Source organism: Conger conger, chromosome 19 (assembly GCF_963514075.1).
Source record: "Conger conger chromosome 19, fConCon1.1, whole genome shotgun sequence".
NCBI classification, from domain to species: Eukaryota; Metazoa; Chordata; class Actinopteri; order Anguilliformes; family Congridae; genus Conger; species Conger conger.
Genome location: NC_083778.1, coordinates 1,787,901 through 1,804,853, shown reverse-complemented (window position 1 = coordinate 1,804,853; position 16,953 = coordinate 1,787,901). Strand labels below are relative to the sequence as shown.

General features: G+C 46.9%; 1 long non-coding RNA gene across 1 annotated transcript; it reads left to right on the top strand.

Annotated features, from left to right (window-relative positions):
- The first annotated feature begins 602 nt into the window (after nt 1-602).
- LOC133118992 (uncharacterized) lies at nt 603-4,167 on the top strand. The gene is made up of 3 exons (XR_009706469.1): nt 603-777; nt 1,761-1,819; nt 4,115-4,167. It is a non-coding gene; the product is annotated as an uncharacterized LOC133118992 (long non-coding RNA).
- Nucleotides 4,168-16,953: the final 12,786 nt, after the last annotated feature.

Below are 16,953 nucleotides of genomic sequence, written 5' to 3'. Positions count from 1 at the left end.
TTTTTGATCGCGCATAAGCTATCGCTTTCTCACAGAGGGACAGAAGTTCAAATATTCACTGAGACACTGAGCTAAATTTTTGTGTCAAATACGTCCTCATAATACAGACTCCAATGCGGTCTACGCGGTTTGGATCCGCGTTTGTTCTCTCACTTGCGATATCACTGCTGCTTTCGTCCTCTTCGGGCGAGTAGGCCTATGTTATTTTTGTTGTTGTTGCATGAGCCAGTTTGTGATTCACAGTGGAAGTAGCCTACAATTAGAATTGTAATCTACGTATGTAGATTTGAAAGAATTAGTGGACTGAAACACTGGTGTTGGTAACACGTAAATGAAAAATCGTTTCGGCTCTACATTGCGCAGGCTTTAATGTCTGTTACGTATACCCTTTGTTTTTACAATTCCTTAATTGGTTTGCATATCCACTTAGGCTATTCCGGAATCACCACGTTAGTACGGCCAACTTTTTAATTTTCAGGAAGCTGCAGCAGTCTAGTCTTCTCGGTCTGTTGGGTTGTAAATATCAGAGCCCACGAGAACAGGTATTACGCGGCTCAAAATGCATGTGCAACTTGAAGCATATCCATCTCTTTGTTTGAACGGTGACTTTGTTCTCAATTAGACCAGATGTCAATGTATGGCTGGACAACACTGAGCTGACAGCCATAGGAAGTCAAGGCAAATTTGTGTCTTTGTCGGTAACGCCATTCGATGTACATGAATTACGCACCGAATATGAAGGAATCGCACAAGTGTGGAACTTCTCGATTGTTTCGGGTAAGTGCGGAATTCAATTGCAGGCTACACTTAACTTGCGACAGGACTGCGGTGAAGTTGGTCATTCAACCTCAGTACTTCTTGGTTGAATTCAAGAGGCTGAAAACCTGAAAGCCATTATTGAATTTGATAAAATCACTAATTTCTAATCCATAAAACATTTGTGATTGAATACACAGTGGCGGTGGGTGAGCTGAAAACTGGGGAAGCCTTTAAAGTAGGGGTGCAGAACTCCGGTCCTGGAGGGCTGGTCTGAGAGCTGGATTTTGTTCCAACAAATGTTAATTGTTGGATGTTAAATGTTAAATATTCCAACTTAATTAATTTTTCTGACAGATCCTATAAATTATGTTGGTTCACTCCTCTACTTCTATATACTGTGCCTCTACTAGCACAGTATAATCTTTAGGATGCAATTGCAGTCTGCAGCTGTAGCGTGGTCCATATACAAATGTCTGCTCAAGACATTATTTAGCGAATTAAATAAGAGTAACGGCACAATATCCTGAAGCGGATCGGCCCTGCTGTGTATTAATAAGCAGTAACACTAACACATTGCTCCAGGGGAGGACTCGCAATCATCGCAATTAGGAAAAAATCTTATTTAATCACTAAATTACCCTGGTCCACATGTATACGATGTTCGTACAGACCTTTTTTAAACTTGAATGTTTATTCTCAACCAGTTTACGGCAAAATTAGATTTCATAAATGTTGAAATAATGGCATGGATTAAAATGTTTCACTAAAGTGTAATTTCCCTTTAAAAAGATAAATGGCGTAGCTGTTTCAGTGTAAAGTTTGGCATGACTGAATTGTGAAATGCTAACGTTTCTCATTTTCTATACAAATACCATTTTAACTCGGTGAAAGGCAATGGCGATAGAGGTGAGCGAGTGCTCAATATTCTAGGTGTAACACGCCAGATTGCGTGCCAGTCGCCTGTCTCCCAGATCCAATGCTATCCATTTTTTTATTGTCAGATTCCATAAATGTGAGTGGCACACAGAGAACGGCGCATCTTCCCTCCAGCGGAACTGCGGTGAGTATTGCTGACATTTAAATCTGGCCGACAGTTGTTGCCACTGTCAAGAAACTGCTGGACGTGTTTTCCAAAATGCGGTCCATGCCTCGGTTTTTTTTGACAGATTGAATCACTTAAATTAGTATTGCAGGCCACTGAATGTGAACCGATACTTGCATAAAGACGGGAACTGGGTATGTAACGCAAAGATCGCAGGTTCGATTATCGGGTAGGGTACTGATGTTGTACCCTTGAGTGAGGCATTGACCTGGATTGCTTCCGTATACACTCACTGAGCTCTTCATTAGCTATTTATTAGACTTATGGCAGCTTTGACCAGTCTGGCCATTCTCCTCTGAATTCTCATTAACACGGCCCACAGAACTGCAGCTCACTGGATGGTTTTTGTTTTTCACACCATTCCCTGTAAACTCTAGGGGCTGTTGTGTGAGAATCCCAGGAGATCAGCAGCTTCTGAGATACTCAAACCACCCTGTCTGGCACCAACAATCATTCCATGGTCAAAGTAACTTGGATCACACTTCTTTCCCATTCTGGCATTTGGTCTGAAACTGCTGAACATTTTGACCATATCTGCTTACGGTTATGCATTTAGTTGCTGCCAACTTGATTGGCTGATTTAAATATTTGCATGAACAAGCTGTAGTACAGGTCTACCTGAAAGTGCTCACCGAGTGTATACTGAGCTGTAAAAATGGATACTATGTGTAAATGGTTGTACATCACTCTAGATAAGGCGGCACGGAAGGAGCACTGCCACCTCACAGCAAGGAGGTCCTGGGTTCGAATCCCCGTCGGCTGGGGCCTCTCTGTGCGGAGTTTGCAAGTTCTCCCTGTGTCTGTGTGGGTTTCCTCCGGGTACTCCGGTTTCCTCCCACAGTCCAAAGACATGCAGGTTAGGCTGATTGGAGAGTCTAAATTGCCCATAGGTGTGAGTGTGTGAGTGAATGGTGTGTGCGCCCTGCGATGGACTGGCGACCTGTCCAGGGTGTATTCCTGCCTTTCGCCCAATGTATGCTGGGATAGGCTCCAGCCCCCCTGTGACCCTGTTTAGGATAAGCAGGTTAAGATAATGGATGGATGGATGGATCACTCTGGATAAGAGAATGTGCAATAAGTGCTTTTGAATGCATATGTATTTATTCAAATATACAAGTACAGTATATACCAAAACATTGTATAGCCGTACAATAACAGCCAATGGCGTTTCAACGTCAGCACATTCACAGAGAAGGGGGAGGCATAAACGGTGTTGTGGTTTGAATGTGTTTGTTGCTGCAATTCCTCTCTTGACCATGAGAAGTCTGAAATGACCCATTGTGCTTTTAACTGATCAAATGAAAGACTGAGGTGAATCAGCAATCTGCTGCTAAGTATGGACATCTAGCCGCTAAAACCATTTTATATTCAAGAATGGAGAATTCGGAGACAAAGCAAAGGACAGTGGGCCGATCGTGCATGGTGTTAATGGGGCGGAGCTTTATGGGCCGAAACTGCATTTGAGCAAGCGTGATTGGCTGCAGAAGTCGGCAGAAGTCGGCAGAAGTCGGCACTAGTCGGCACAAGTCGGGCCGAGTGTTCTTGCTCAAGAGCGGGATTCTGGGCTCCTGTCCTGAGGAGAGCAGTGTGCATGTCGGGTCTTGGTTCTTCCGTAACTTCCTCTAAAGACCATCAATGTGTCAATCAATACAGTGACACGAGATTACCATCATGTGCTCCTTAATATTAAAGTAGCTGGTCCTGCGTGTTGGTTGAGGTGGGTCTTTCCCTAAGGATTATCACTAAAAGGTTATTTGTAATCATGTGATTGTCTTTATGGTGACACACATTGTCAATTAAGAAAATTACCCTTACAACAGTCACAATTACATCACCATCTGCTGCAGCCAATCATCCACACTGACCAAATGTTTGGTATAACTAAGTAATTACAAGAGCTGAAGTTGGTCAGAAATTCCAAAATTGAACATTCCTGTGAACGCGCTGACGCTGAATTATTGTGCTGCTATACAATGAGTGTCGGCCCGTCAATTGCATCTTTTGAAACCCGAATCTAAGGACTATAAATGCAGGCAGAGCATGAGTCAACATGTCAGTGAGCCTTTTTCAATGATGGGAAGGGATTTACTTGTCTTGTAACAATGTTTTAGCACAACATCTTACCTACTGTACCTTTTAAATATTTGTTTTATTTTTCTATCTCACTGAGATTTGATGCATTTTTTTTTTTTTTTTTTTTTTTTATTTCTTTGGGTATCTCTGCCTGTTCCTCCATCTCTCGCTCACACACAGGAAGCGCTCAAGACTTTCCGGACAGAGGAAGTGTTTCCCTGTGAAAACGGCACAGAGTATTTCCATCAGAAGGAGAGCTTCATCATCGCGCTTGGTACGCCTCTCTCCTAACTCCTCAGGTCTCGTGCCTTATTTATTTCAAGTTTTTATTGAGTTCATTATGGAAAAAGAAGTAAATAAGACCAACAAACAAAAGATGGCCGGATAACACCCCTGCATATCTACCATATAGTATGGATATACATCTTGAACTTACCATATGTAAAATTGTAATTCAGACTCAGGTGTCAATAACTCTTATCAGTCTCCGTTATTTAGGCTTTACCACCCAGATATGAACCCGGATACCAGGAGGTTCATATGAGCAGCGGTTGTTTCATACACGTTCTTTAGCTACTGTATACACACAAGCTCGTAGCAGGTCGGCCTCTTTGTGTGGATTATTACTTGGTTAAGCTTGGCTCTGTGAGTTGCCTGCTCGGAGCTCTGTGTTAAGCTCCTTGTGTGAACGCCTAGATCCCAACGTGCCCGCAAACTTCCGGGTGACGGCGTGGGACAGCAGCATCCTGACGGTGGGGTGGGACTATCCCCCGAGCGACCGGCTGGCCTCCTTCCTGGTCACCGTCTTCCACACAAATGGCTCCGGCCACGTCCTGGAGGAGAGGAGGTACAGGCAGGAGCCCCGCCTGCCCCAGCACCATGGCCCTCAGCGACGGAAACTCTGGTACAGCCACATGGCCCCTGTGTCTGGAACACACACACACATGCACACTATACCTGGAACACACGCGCACATGCACACTATACCTGGAACACACGCGCACATGCACCCACGCCCACACACGCACACCATACCTGGAACACACGCATGCACCATACCTGGAACATGCGCATGCACCATACCTGGAACACACGCACGCACACATGCATACACACTCACACTGTACCTGGAAACATGCACACTATACCTGGAGCACGCATGCGCACACACACACACACACACACGCCATATCTGGGACACACACACACCATACCTGGAACACACGCATACACATACAAGCCATACCTGGAACACACACACACGCACACACACCAGGTCTGGAACATACACGCATGCACGCACACACACGCTTGTTGTTGAACTTGATGTTGGGATCATTGGATTTCAAAGCCAAAGGAAATCACGTGTGATTTGTAAATGTCTGACTCCTAATGGAATATGCCGGACTGAGTTTGTGTGGAGGTACCCTTTCTCTGTTATTTGCCTTTGATATTCTTTTGTGGAAGCTTAACCAAAACAAAGCATTTGATTTTAGATTTTTTCTTGTCCCCTAGCAAACTCTGAAATCATAAACCTGCGCCAGTCCACCTCCGGGCCGCACAGCTACACGGTGCGCTGGTCTGTGTGGAACTTCTCGTCCGTCTCCAGCTTTCGGGTGTACCACCAGGGGGAGCTCCGGGGCTCAGCTGCAGGGTGGAGGCTTTGTGTGGGGCCAGCACGGTCGTGAGCGCCACCACCATCCCCACCAGCACAGGTAGGCCTGGAGGCTGGGAGGAGGGGGGGCCTGTGTCTGCGCATATTTGCCTGAATATTTGAACATGCGGGTGCGTGTGTGTGTGTGTGTTCATGCTGGTTTGTTGTGCATTCAGGCCCTGGTGTGGTGTGTGTGTGTTCATGCTGGTTTGTTGTGCATTCAGGCCCTGGTGTGTGTGTGTGTGTTCATGCTGGTTTGTTGTGCATTCAGGCCCTGGTGTGTGTGTGTTCATGCTGGTTTGTTGTGCATTCAGGCCTGGTGTGTGTGTGTGTGTTCATGTTGGTTTGTTGTGCATTCAGGCCCTGGCGATGTGCTGGATCTCTGGTTTCGGCAGAAGGACTCGATGGCCTTGTGGAGCAGCAGTTCTGGGGCGGGCCTGGCGCTCTCATACCGGCTCTCTGAGAGAGGCCAGCCGGTCATCCAGCAGGGCAGGCTTGAGGGCCCCCTCCAGAATGGGGTGGTGAGCCTCCTCCCAAAGGAGCAACTGCAGTACTTTACCTCGCTCAACCACCCCAACATCACGGTCACTGTGGAGGTCTTGTACTGGCAGGGTAGGCGTGAGGCGTGCTGGGAGATCTGTCTGTGCATGCACATGCAGGTTTGTGTGTGCTCATTGTGTCTGGTGTGATGCAGTGGAGCGGGAGTACATGGTGGGCTTTTCTCCTCTGACCCCCACAGACCCTGACGAGTGTGGCTCACACTCCCTCTGCATCAACACCCTGGACTCCTTCACCTGCGTGTGTCAGCCGGGTTACTATGACCTCAGCCCCTTCCTCACCCCAGCCTGCCACGGTACACCCGCACGCACACACGCACGCGCACGCGCACGCGCACACGCACACGCACACACACACACGCACACGCGCACACACACACGCATGCACCAATGCAGACCTGCTTACTCCCGCATGCACACACTTGCACGCTCAAGCGCTCCAGAAAAGCTCTCGCACACATACGTGCACAAAAGTGCGCGCTGACATGCATACACACACACGCACACACGCATGCCCATGCAAACCCACATACACACATACAAGTGCATGCGCACACACAGACGCACACACTATCATGCCACGGTCAAAATTATGAGACAACATTTTTTCCCCCAATTTTGATGGTTGGTGTGAACATTATCTGAAGCTCCTGACCCATATCTGCATGATTTTATGTATTGCACTGTTGCCATGATTGGCTGATTATTAGGAACACCTACTTATGTGATTATCTAAAGTGCTCAGTGAATATATGCCCACATACGCACACGTGGATGCATCTTACAATTTTCAAATAGAAAATGTATTTCCCAAAAAAAAAACAGGTTCCACAATTATTGACACCCCTGGTTTAATATTTTGTGCCAAGATGACTGCCAGGAGTCTTTTCCTATAATTTTTATTCAGGTGATATGCCAATAAGAACTTTTATTACACGACTTAGTGGCATGTTTAATTCTTATTTTATTTTTTTGTTGGTCATCTACCGTCTGTGTCTCCTGAATTTACAGAACTGGCTTTTCCAATGCTGCTGTTTGACAAAGGGATTTTGCATGCTTCTTATCTCATTTTTATACTGGAATGACACAATATATAGTCCAATAGATGGACAAATTGTATTACTACAGGATGACTAGCGCCCCCGCCCTGTGCGGAGGGGAAATGCTGGTGAGCAGCAGGGTTGAGGCCCGGGGCTGGATTTCAATCCAGTTTGTAAGCTTTCTTCCTGTCTTTTCCCTTTCCAGGAATACCAGGATGAAATTTGGAGCGCACGCCAAGTGGGGTTCACTTCCGAATTGCATAAGGAGAGCAAATATATTCCCTTATTCCCTCCCTCCCGCTAAGGCTAATGCAGGCTTCCGGAGAAAAGGGGTGACATGGCTCAGGCAGTAAGAGCAGTCGTCTGGCAGTCGGAGGGTTGCCGGATCGATCCCCCGCCCGGGCTGTGTCGAAGTGTCCCTGAGCAAGACGCCTAACCCCCAAATGCTCCTGACGAGCTGGTCGGCGCCTTGCATGGCAGCCAATCGCCGTCGGTGTGTGAGCGTGTGTATGAATGGGTGAATGAGAAGCATCAATTGTACAGCGCTTTGGATATAGGCGCTATATAAATGCCAACCATTTACCAGAAATCCCAGAATGCAATGTTCCATGCGTGGAAGAGGGGAGCGAATCCCTTCCCTTTCAAGCGCTTTTTCGGGCTGAAATGTTTGAACCGAGAATTGAACTTTGTCTGATACTTCAGCCAACAGCCTTTGTTCCTGTTTTTGAGTCGGGTTTAAGAGAACCTCAAACCCTCTTGGTGTGTTTTTGTCGTCACTAAAAATGAGATGGGGTGGTTATTATTCATTATTTAAAAGTAAATTCCTCATTTGGCCGGCTCTCGTGGAGCGGCATTATTGGCTCGCTGTTCCAGAGGGAGGGGCTTGGCAGGGTCAGTGGATCGCCGCATACAACAGCACCCCCGGCGCCTCGGTATCACGGTCACGAGCATGAGACGAGACGGGGTTGTGGGCAGTGTATCCACCAGCTAAGACTAATTGGATTAGATGGTGTACATTTGGCTTCCAAATTGGGAGAAAAAATCTGAAATAAATTAAAGATAAGATATCAGACGGAAAAAGAAAAAGCTTGCACTCAGAGCCGAGGCTGCTTCCTGTATAGTTTGGGCGGTTCTGTTTTTTTTCGTCTATCCTCCCTTGCAGATCGCCTGTTTACTTTGCTTGTTGCATGTCACAAAGTTAGTAGGGAAATCTCTCCCTCGAGGGACGGTTAAAGGGGAATTAAACCCAGTCCGTGTCACGCACACAACTGGTGCATTCTGGGAATGCACTCACCTAACCCTGCCATAGCTAGCTGTGAAGGCAACTGCTCCTTCCTACATACAGGCCATGAGTACATGAGACCTCTTTGTTCATCCTCTCTCCCTACCTGTCCCATCTCTGTGTTCACCCTCTCTCTCTACCTGTCATCTCTCTGTTCATCCTCCTCTCACTCTACCTGTCCCATCTCTGTTCATCCTGTGGATTTTGTGTGTCATTTAGTTTGTGTTTCTGTTGGTTTAGCTGAACCATCGTGGTTTTACATTATTGGCATTTGGCAGACGCTCTTATCCAGAGCGACGTACAACAAAGTGCATACCCATAACTAGGGATAAGTTCGCTGAAAGACCCTAGAGGGAAGTACAATTTCAACTGCTACCTGTACAACAAAGATAAGGACGAGGGCCCTTTTTTTTTTTTTTTTTTTGAGAACAAAGAAACAAACAAACAGAGCAAAAGTGACCAAAGTTAACTATCCAAACACTGCTTACCTAGCCAACTAAAAATACCGATACACAAAGCAAGTCACAGAGACAACAATTAAGGTTCACAGGGAGGTAGGGAGGGATGGGGAGAGGTGCTGCTTGAAGAGGTGTGTCTTCAGCTTGCGTTTGAAGGTGGGGAGAGATTCTATAGTTCTGACCTCAACGGGGAGTTCGTTCCACCACCGTGGAGCCAGAACAGACAGTAGTCGTGAGCGTGAGGTGGAGGTTCGGAGAGGGGGAGGTGCCAAGCGGCCTGTGGAGGCTGAACGAAGAGGTCTGGCAGGGGGGTGTAGGGTCTGATGATTTTTTGCAGATAAGCTGGGGAAGACCCTTTAACTGCTTGGAAGGCTAGCAACAATGTTTTGAATTTGATGCGAGCCATGACAGGCAGCCAGTGGAGGGAAGTAAGCAGGGGGGTGACGTGTGAGTATTTGGGAAAGTTGAAGACCAGACGAGCTGCTTCATTCTGGATGAGTTGGAGGGGTCTGATGGCGGATGCTGGGAGGCCAGCCAAGAGGGAATTGCAGTAGTCCAGGCGGGACAGAACCATTGCTTGGACCAGGAGCTGGGTCAAGTAGGGGGTAAGAAAGGCGCGGATTCTCCGTATGTTGTATAGGAAGTCATTTTAAAATGTTTAATGTTTTTTTTTAAATTTATTATTATTTTTTTAAAATTAATTAATTAATTTAAACATCCATTACAAATAACGGCATGGATGGTGCAGTGGGTAGCACTGCTGCCTCACAGCAAGGAGGTCCTGGGTTCGAATCCCCGTCGGCCGGGGCCTCTCTGTGTGGAGTTTGCGTGTTCTCCCCGTGTCTGTGTGGGTTTCCTCCGGGTACTCCAGTTTCCTCCCACAGTCAAAAGACATGCAGCTTAGGCTGATTTGGAGAGTCTAAATTGCCCATAGGTATGAGTGTGTGAGTGAATGGTGCGTGTGCGATGGACTGGCGACCTGTCCAGGGTGTATTCCTGAACGTGTAACCGGATTGTTGGTGGTCATTTGACCGAGTGTCCAAGCCTGGAGGATCCACAAGTTCAGACTGACGGCCCTGTGTGTTGTTGGTGCTGGACTCGGACTGCTGGACGTCTGCTGTGCTTACGTCCTCTCTGCTGTCTTCAGAGAGTCTTTCTCCGAGGGGGAGCGGTTTGGCCGATACGCCTGACCTTCGCTGGTTGTGATGCGGTAGCTCCAGTGTCTGCAGGACGGGTTACTGTCGCAGGTCTCCAGGAGCCGTCCTCCTGCCCAAAGCGGATGGGGGTACCTGCAGGCAGGGGTGGCAGAGGTCTGGCAGACCTGTTGCAGTACGTTTGTTGTGCTGACAGGCCTCTCTTCTCTCACGTACGCTCTGCTGACAGGCGACTTGTGGCTGCAGCTGCTTAGCTGTGGATGGAAGGATGGATGGCAGCCTGCGACTCATGAGAAGCTGTGCTGGTGACTTTAGGTTGTCTATCGGGGTGTTGCGGTATCCTAGGAGACTGATGTAAGCGCCCTTGCTTTCAGCTTTGGCTTTGTCTGACATTGGCTGAGCTGTTTGGACAGTCTTCTCTGCGAGGCCATTGCTCTGTGGGTAATGGGGGCTAGTGGTGATGTGTGTGAATCCCCATGACTGTGCAAAGGATTGAAACTCGCGTGCACGGTAGCACGGTCCGTTATCGCTGATGATGGTTTCGGGGATGCCATGCCTCTCCATGGTTGACTTGAGTTTGGTGATAACGGCTGTGGCAGCACAACTGTATAGCCTCTCCAGCTCAAACAAACGGCTGTAGTAATCCACTACAACCATGTCATCTCTGGAGCTCCATGTAAATAGATCTGTGCCTGTCACTTGCCATGGTCTCTTCGGTATGGCATGTGATAGCAGGGCTTCTTTGGGGTCTGCACTGCTGCGCTCCTGGCATACGCTGCAGGCTTCTACTGCTGCCTCAATCTGTTTCCCCATCCCCGGCCAGAATAGAAGGTCTCTAGCTCTGTTTTTGCTCTTTTCTACACCCATATGGCTAGAATGTATGCGCTCAATCATGTTCTCTCTGAGCTTTTGAGGAATTATCATTTTCTCACCTTTAAAAAGAATGCCATCAATTTGGGCAATCCGGTCCCTGTGGTTCCAGTGCTCTTGGATGCTGGGGGGGCATTGTGATCTTGACTCAGGCCAGCCTTCTTGGGCTGCCTTTTTCAGGGCGGTGGGCTGGGGATCCTGGCTTGTTGCCTCTCTGATCTCCGTCAGCCTCTGGTCGCTCACAGGAACACTGCTGATGACCGTGTGCACCTGGGCTTCCATTCCTTCATCTGGAGCTCTGTCATGGTGCTCTACGCACTTCCCAGATAGTGTGTCGGCGACTGGAATGTCTTTTCCGGGTCGGTGGATAATGCTGATGTCGTACCTTTACAACTGCAATATCATTCGCTGCAGCCGTGGTGGGGCTGATGCTAGTGGGTTTTTAGAATTGATTCTAGTGGCTTATGGTCTGATTCTACGGTCACCTTGCGGCCGTAGGGGTACTCATGGAAACGCCTGCAACCAAACAGTACAGCATAGAGCTCTTTCTCTATCTGTGCATAGTTTCCTCCGTGCTGTCAGTGCTTTTGAGGCACAGGCAACTGGTTTGCCGTCTTGGAGCATAACTGCCCTGAGGCCGCTTTCTGAAGCGTCCACTTGGAGTGTTCGCTCTTTCAGGGGGTCGAGGTAAACGAGTACTGGGCCTGGTTGTTGTGTTATCAAATCTTTTATTTTCTGCAACGCTCTATCATGGATAGCGTCCCAAACAAAGTCACTGTGCGCTTTTAGCAGCTGTCGCAGTGGTGCAGTGACCTCAGATAGGTGTGGTGCAGTGACCTCAGATAGGTGTGGTGCAGTGACCTCAGATAGGTGTGGTGCAGTGACCTCAGATAGGTGTGGTGCAGTGACCTCAGATAGGTGTGGTGCAGTAACCTCAGATAGGTGTGGTGCAGTGACCTCAGATAGGTGTGGTGCAGTGACCTCAGATAGGTGTGGTGCAGTGACCTCAGATAGGTGTGGAGCAAATCGTGCCAGGTAAGTGAACTAACATACAAGGGTAGAGATTTAGATAATTTAGAGATTTAGATAAGAGTAGATAATTTAGAGAATGACTGACATCTGGTGGACAAAATATGCTTCATTTTATTCTTTGATTATTTATAAACATTGATGTACATTTTTGATTGCAAATCAAAGATTTTTCCGTGAAGAATATTGAAAATTGAAGAAATTTTTAGGGAGCTCATCTTCTCTCTCTCTCTCTCTCTCGGTCTCCCTCTCTCCCCCCCTCTCTCCTTCTATCTCTCTGTCTCTCTCCTTCTCCCTCTCTCTCCCTTCCTCTCTCCCTGTCTCCCACTCTCTCTCTCTCTCTCCCTCTCTCTCTCTCTCTCTCTCTCTCTCTCTCTCTCTCTCTGCATGCTGGGAGTTGGGTGTGTGAGAGGGTGTTTTCTCCTTTTTTCTGGTGCAGTAATTTGTTCTGTATAGTAGACGACAGTGTGAGGAGGTTTATTCTGTTGTGTGGGTTTGGTATGGCGTCTCACCCTATGGGTGAGGAGACAAAGCCTCTCTCAAGCTGGCAATCATCCTGACTAAATCTAGTCAAACTCAAAGCTCAGGTAAGTAAGAGGTCACTTCTGTCAGATACATGATCAGTGTCAGAGGGCCTCCCCAACCGTAGCACCCAGTGTTATGGCAGCACTTCAAGGCTCCACTCACAGTGCCAGTGATATCATTTCTGTATGTTTGTATCAGAAATGAGGGTCAGATAGTGCTATACAAACTCAACTCACAATCATAAGTAATTCTGTTCTGGCTCCACGGTGGTGGAACGAACTCCCCGTTGAGGTCAGAACTGTAGAATCTCTCCCCACCTTCAAGCGCAAACTGAAGACGTACCTCTTCAAGCAGCACCTCTCCCCATCCCTCCCTACCTCCCTGTGAACCTTAATTGTTGTCTTTGTGATTTGCTTTGTGTATCGGTATTTTTAGTTGGCTAGGTAAGCAGTATTTGGATAGTTAAGTTTGGTCACTTTTGCTCTGTTGTTTGTTTCTTTGTTCAAAAAAAAAAAAGGCCCTGGTCCTTATCTTCGTTGTACAGGTAGCAGTTGAAATTGTACTTCCCTCTAGGGTCTTTCAGCGAACTTATCCCTGGTTATGGGTATGCACTTTGTTGTACGTCGCTCTGGATAAGAGCGTCTGCCAAATGCCAATAATGTAATGTAATGAGTACTTCACCTAGCTCTGCAGCACAGTCTCTGAGGACCCGCCCTGAGATGCCATCTGGGCCAGCTGCCTTCCGTGTGTTGGTTTTGCGGAGTGTGCGTATCACATCAGCAGGCTGGATGACGAGTGCCTGGCTGTTGGTGGCTAGAGCTGGGTCGATGGTCGTCGCTGTTCTTTCCACCTCGAAGCGGCCAAAGAACTGATTGAGCTGCTCCGCCATTACGGCACTGGTGCTGGTTAGGCTGCTGGTGTTGTCCTGCCTGGTGATGTGACGTATCCCCTGCCATGCCCTGCGGGGTCCGCGTTGTCAAAGTGGTCCTCAATCTTCCGCTTATAGGCTGCTTTGGCGTCCTTGATACCCTTCTTCAGGTTCGCCCTGGCCGTGCTGTACTGTAGCGTGTCACCAGAACGGAAAGCAGTGTTGCGGGCCTTAGTCATCCACGGCTTGTTGTTAGAAAACACACGGATCCGTTTTGTGGTAGTCACATTGTCCATGCAGCATTTTATGTAGAATAACACAGAAGAGGTGTATGTGTCAATATTGTCATCCTCAAATATAGTCCAATCAGTGCAACTAAAACAGTCCTGTAGCTGCTCCGAAGCCCCCTCTGGCCACACTTGTATTTCTCTAGCAGTTGGTTTGACCGTGTTGATAAGTGGTCTGTATGCTGGAGTCAGGAACAAGGAGATGTGGTCAGACTGGCCCAGATGGGGGAAAGGTGATGCTTTAAAACCATGCTTGATGTTACTGTAAACATGGTCAAGTGTATTTTTACCTCTCGTGGGACACTGGACATGCTGGTAAAATTTGGGGAGGACAGACTTTAAGTTGGCTTTATTAAAATCACCTGCTATCACAAAAACTCCGTCAGGATGGGCCCGCTGTTGTTTGCTAATGGCAGTTAGCAAGTAGCCCAAGGCTGTTGTGGTGTTAGCATCAGGAGCTATGTAATCAGCAGTTATTATGACGACAGTAAACTCTCGTGGCAGATAGAAGGGGCGACATCTCACTGATAAATACTCCAAGTCCCGGTGGTCTGACGAGCTCCGATGGAATGTCGTCCTGATTTAGAATACAGCTTCTAGGCGGCAAACCGATGTCAAGCAGTTCGTGCCGGCTGTATTTTACATATGCCTGTACATACATGGCCTTTAATAGAAGGAAAACGAACAGTAAACTGATCAAAAAGTATCGGTATCTAGAGCGCTGAGCTGCTGCATGTAAGTGCACCGCCAGAGCAAACTTTTTTTGAGTATCTAATCTATAACTCAATAGAGTATCTAATCTATAAATCAATACAGCCCTGTTATTTTCTTGATCTGTTCAGTGAATTCTTGAGAACCTTCAGCTTCTGCCAGGAACCTCAACCTCGAGTTCAGTCACTTGCAATAGCGCCACAAGGCCACCAGATGGCGGAATACATCTACTTTGTGTTTCAAGTTTTCCAACAGGACCCACAGATCTGACAGTGGTACTTTTGGCTCTTTACAGCTCGTCGTATGGTGCATGGTTTAGTTTTTTAATCTATTTAGAATGAGGATGGAGGTGCCATTTCACAGAAATATGAAATGGCATAAAAAGATGATAACAGTACTAAGACTGGTGATACAATGGTTATAACAATAATGAACAAAGAAAATATTGATAAAATTTGACTTAAAGATGATTATAATATCATTACACAGTATAATATATGTAAGGTAATTCTAAAATAGGCCGACTTACGACCAGTTCCACTTACGACCGGTCGGTCGGAACAAATTACGGTTGTAAGTTGACGACTACCTGTATATAAAAAGAGCTCTTTGCCATGGCACATGTGTGGAGGGGGAGAGAGAACCCCTCTCAGAAACAGCTACAGAATGGGTCTGATTCACACTGCAGATGATCAGGGCTTGCATATAATGGAACAGAACAGTGCATACGTACACAGCCAATGTGGGCTCCTCAGTGCATACATACAGTGCATACGTACACAGCCAATGTGGGCTCCTCAGTGCATACATACAGTGCATACGTACACAGCCAATGTGCGCTCCTCAGTGCTTACATACAGTGCATACGTACACAGCCAATGTGCGCTCCTCAGTGCATACATACAGTGCATATGTACACAGCCAATCTGCCCTCCTCAGTGCATACATACAGTGCATACGTACACAGCCAATGTGGGCTCCTCAGTGCATACATACAGTGCATACGTACACAGCCAATGTGGGCTCCTCAGTGCATACATACAGTTTTCTCGCCACTCTCACACTCCATGTCCATCCATCCATCCATTATCTGAACCCGCTTATCCTGAACAGGGTCGCAAGGGGGCTGGAGCCTATCCCAGAATACATTGGGCGAAAGGCAGGAATACACCCTGGACAGGTCACCAGTCCATCGCAGGGCACACACACCATTCACTCACACACTCATACCTACGGGCAATTTAGACTCTCCAATCAGCCTAACCTGCATGTCTTTGGACTGTGGGAGGAAACCGGAGGAAACCCACACAGACACGGGGAGAACATGCAAACTCCGCACAGAGAGGCCCCCGCCGACAGGGATTCGAACCCAGGACCTCCTTGCTGTGAGGCAGCAGTGCTACCCACTGCACCATCCGTGCCGCAAGAATATATAATTTAACCAAATACAGCGCACACCCTCTGTAATCACCCACTTAACAATTACATTATTCGTAAAGGTCTACCTATTATAAAGGTATATGCTTCTCTTCTGCAGTCTCTAGCTGGTCAATGTAGCCACGCTGATGTGGTTTCACTTATTCAGGTTAAGGGGTCATATGATTCAGCATCACCAAATTAAGGACCTGCTCATTTTATGAATTTGAAATTTCATTTAATTTCATAAATATGAAACATAAACAGCTGTTAGGCCCCTTCTTTCACGTGCATTGTGACATCAGCATGTTCATGGCAGCTTGCACCAGCACAGTGCTCACTGTAACACTGTCCTGTTCTTCACCTTTGATAGGAATAATGACACTGATATCTGTAAGCTGGGTAATGGACTAAACTAAAGAATCAATTTGTTTCCATGAACAGTATTATATTAGGAAAACAGGAGGTTTAATTGGAGCACAGCAAATCGGGGAAATATTGAGCACGCAAAAAGGTTTAAATAAATTATTGGGATAGAGAAGTAACCAAAATGGCAAAGCAAGGCATTCCAAGGCACTCTTCTATCCAGGCGTTATCAAGGTATAGCTGAGGACTAACTGAGACCTGACGACATCGGGCCAGATCAGCAACCACAGAGCACAGTGTAATGGGTGGAATGGCAGCACAGTAAAATCACACAGGTATCTTTCTTTTTCAACATTAAACACATTATATTTTAGATTTTGTACTTGTACTGAACATGCAGTGCTTGGAATCCCACAGATAAATGGATCTCTGTTAAACGGATAGATAATACTACAGCCGCAATTGTACATCTCAGCCATTTTGATAAAGAGCCAGTATGCATATGCGAATTAACAAAACAGAATATAACATGAAATACTGTGACATAATGACAAGAATAGGTCATTCAGCCCCACAATTCAGTATCTAGCATAACATGGAGAGTTTCTGCCACCACTACAGTACATGGCCTGGCAAGCAGTTCCACACAGTGAAAAAATACTTCCCAAGGCCTGTGCACAATCTTACCTTTAGCTCATTTGTGAATGAGACACGTCTGATGAGAACATACTGTAAAAAGCCTGATTTATCCTATCAACACCAAGAACCGCAAAGGTCCTGCATTACCTCCTGTGACCAATAG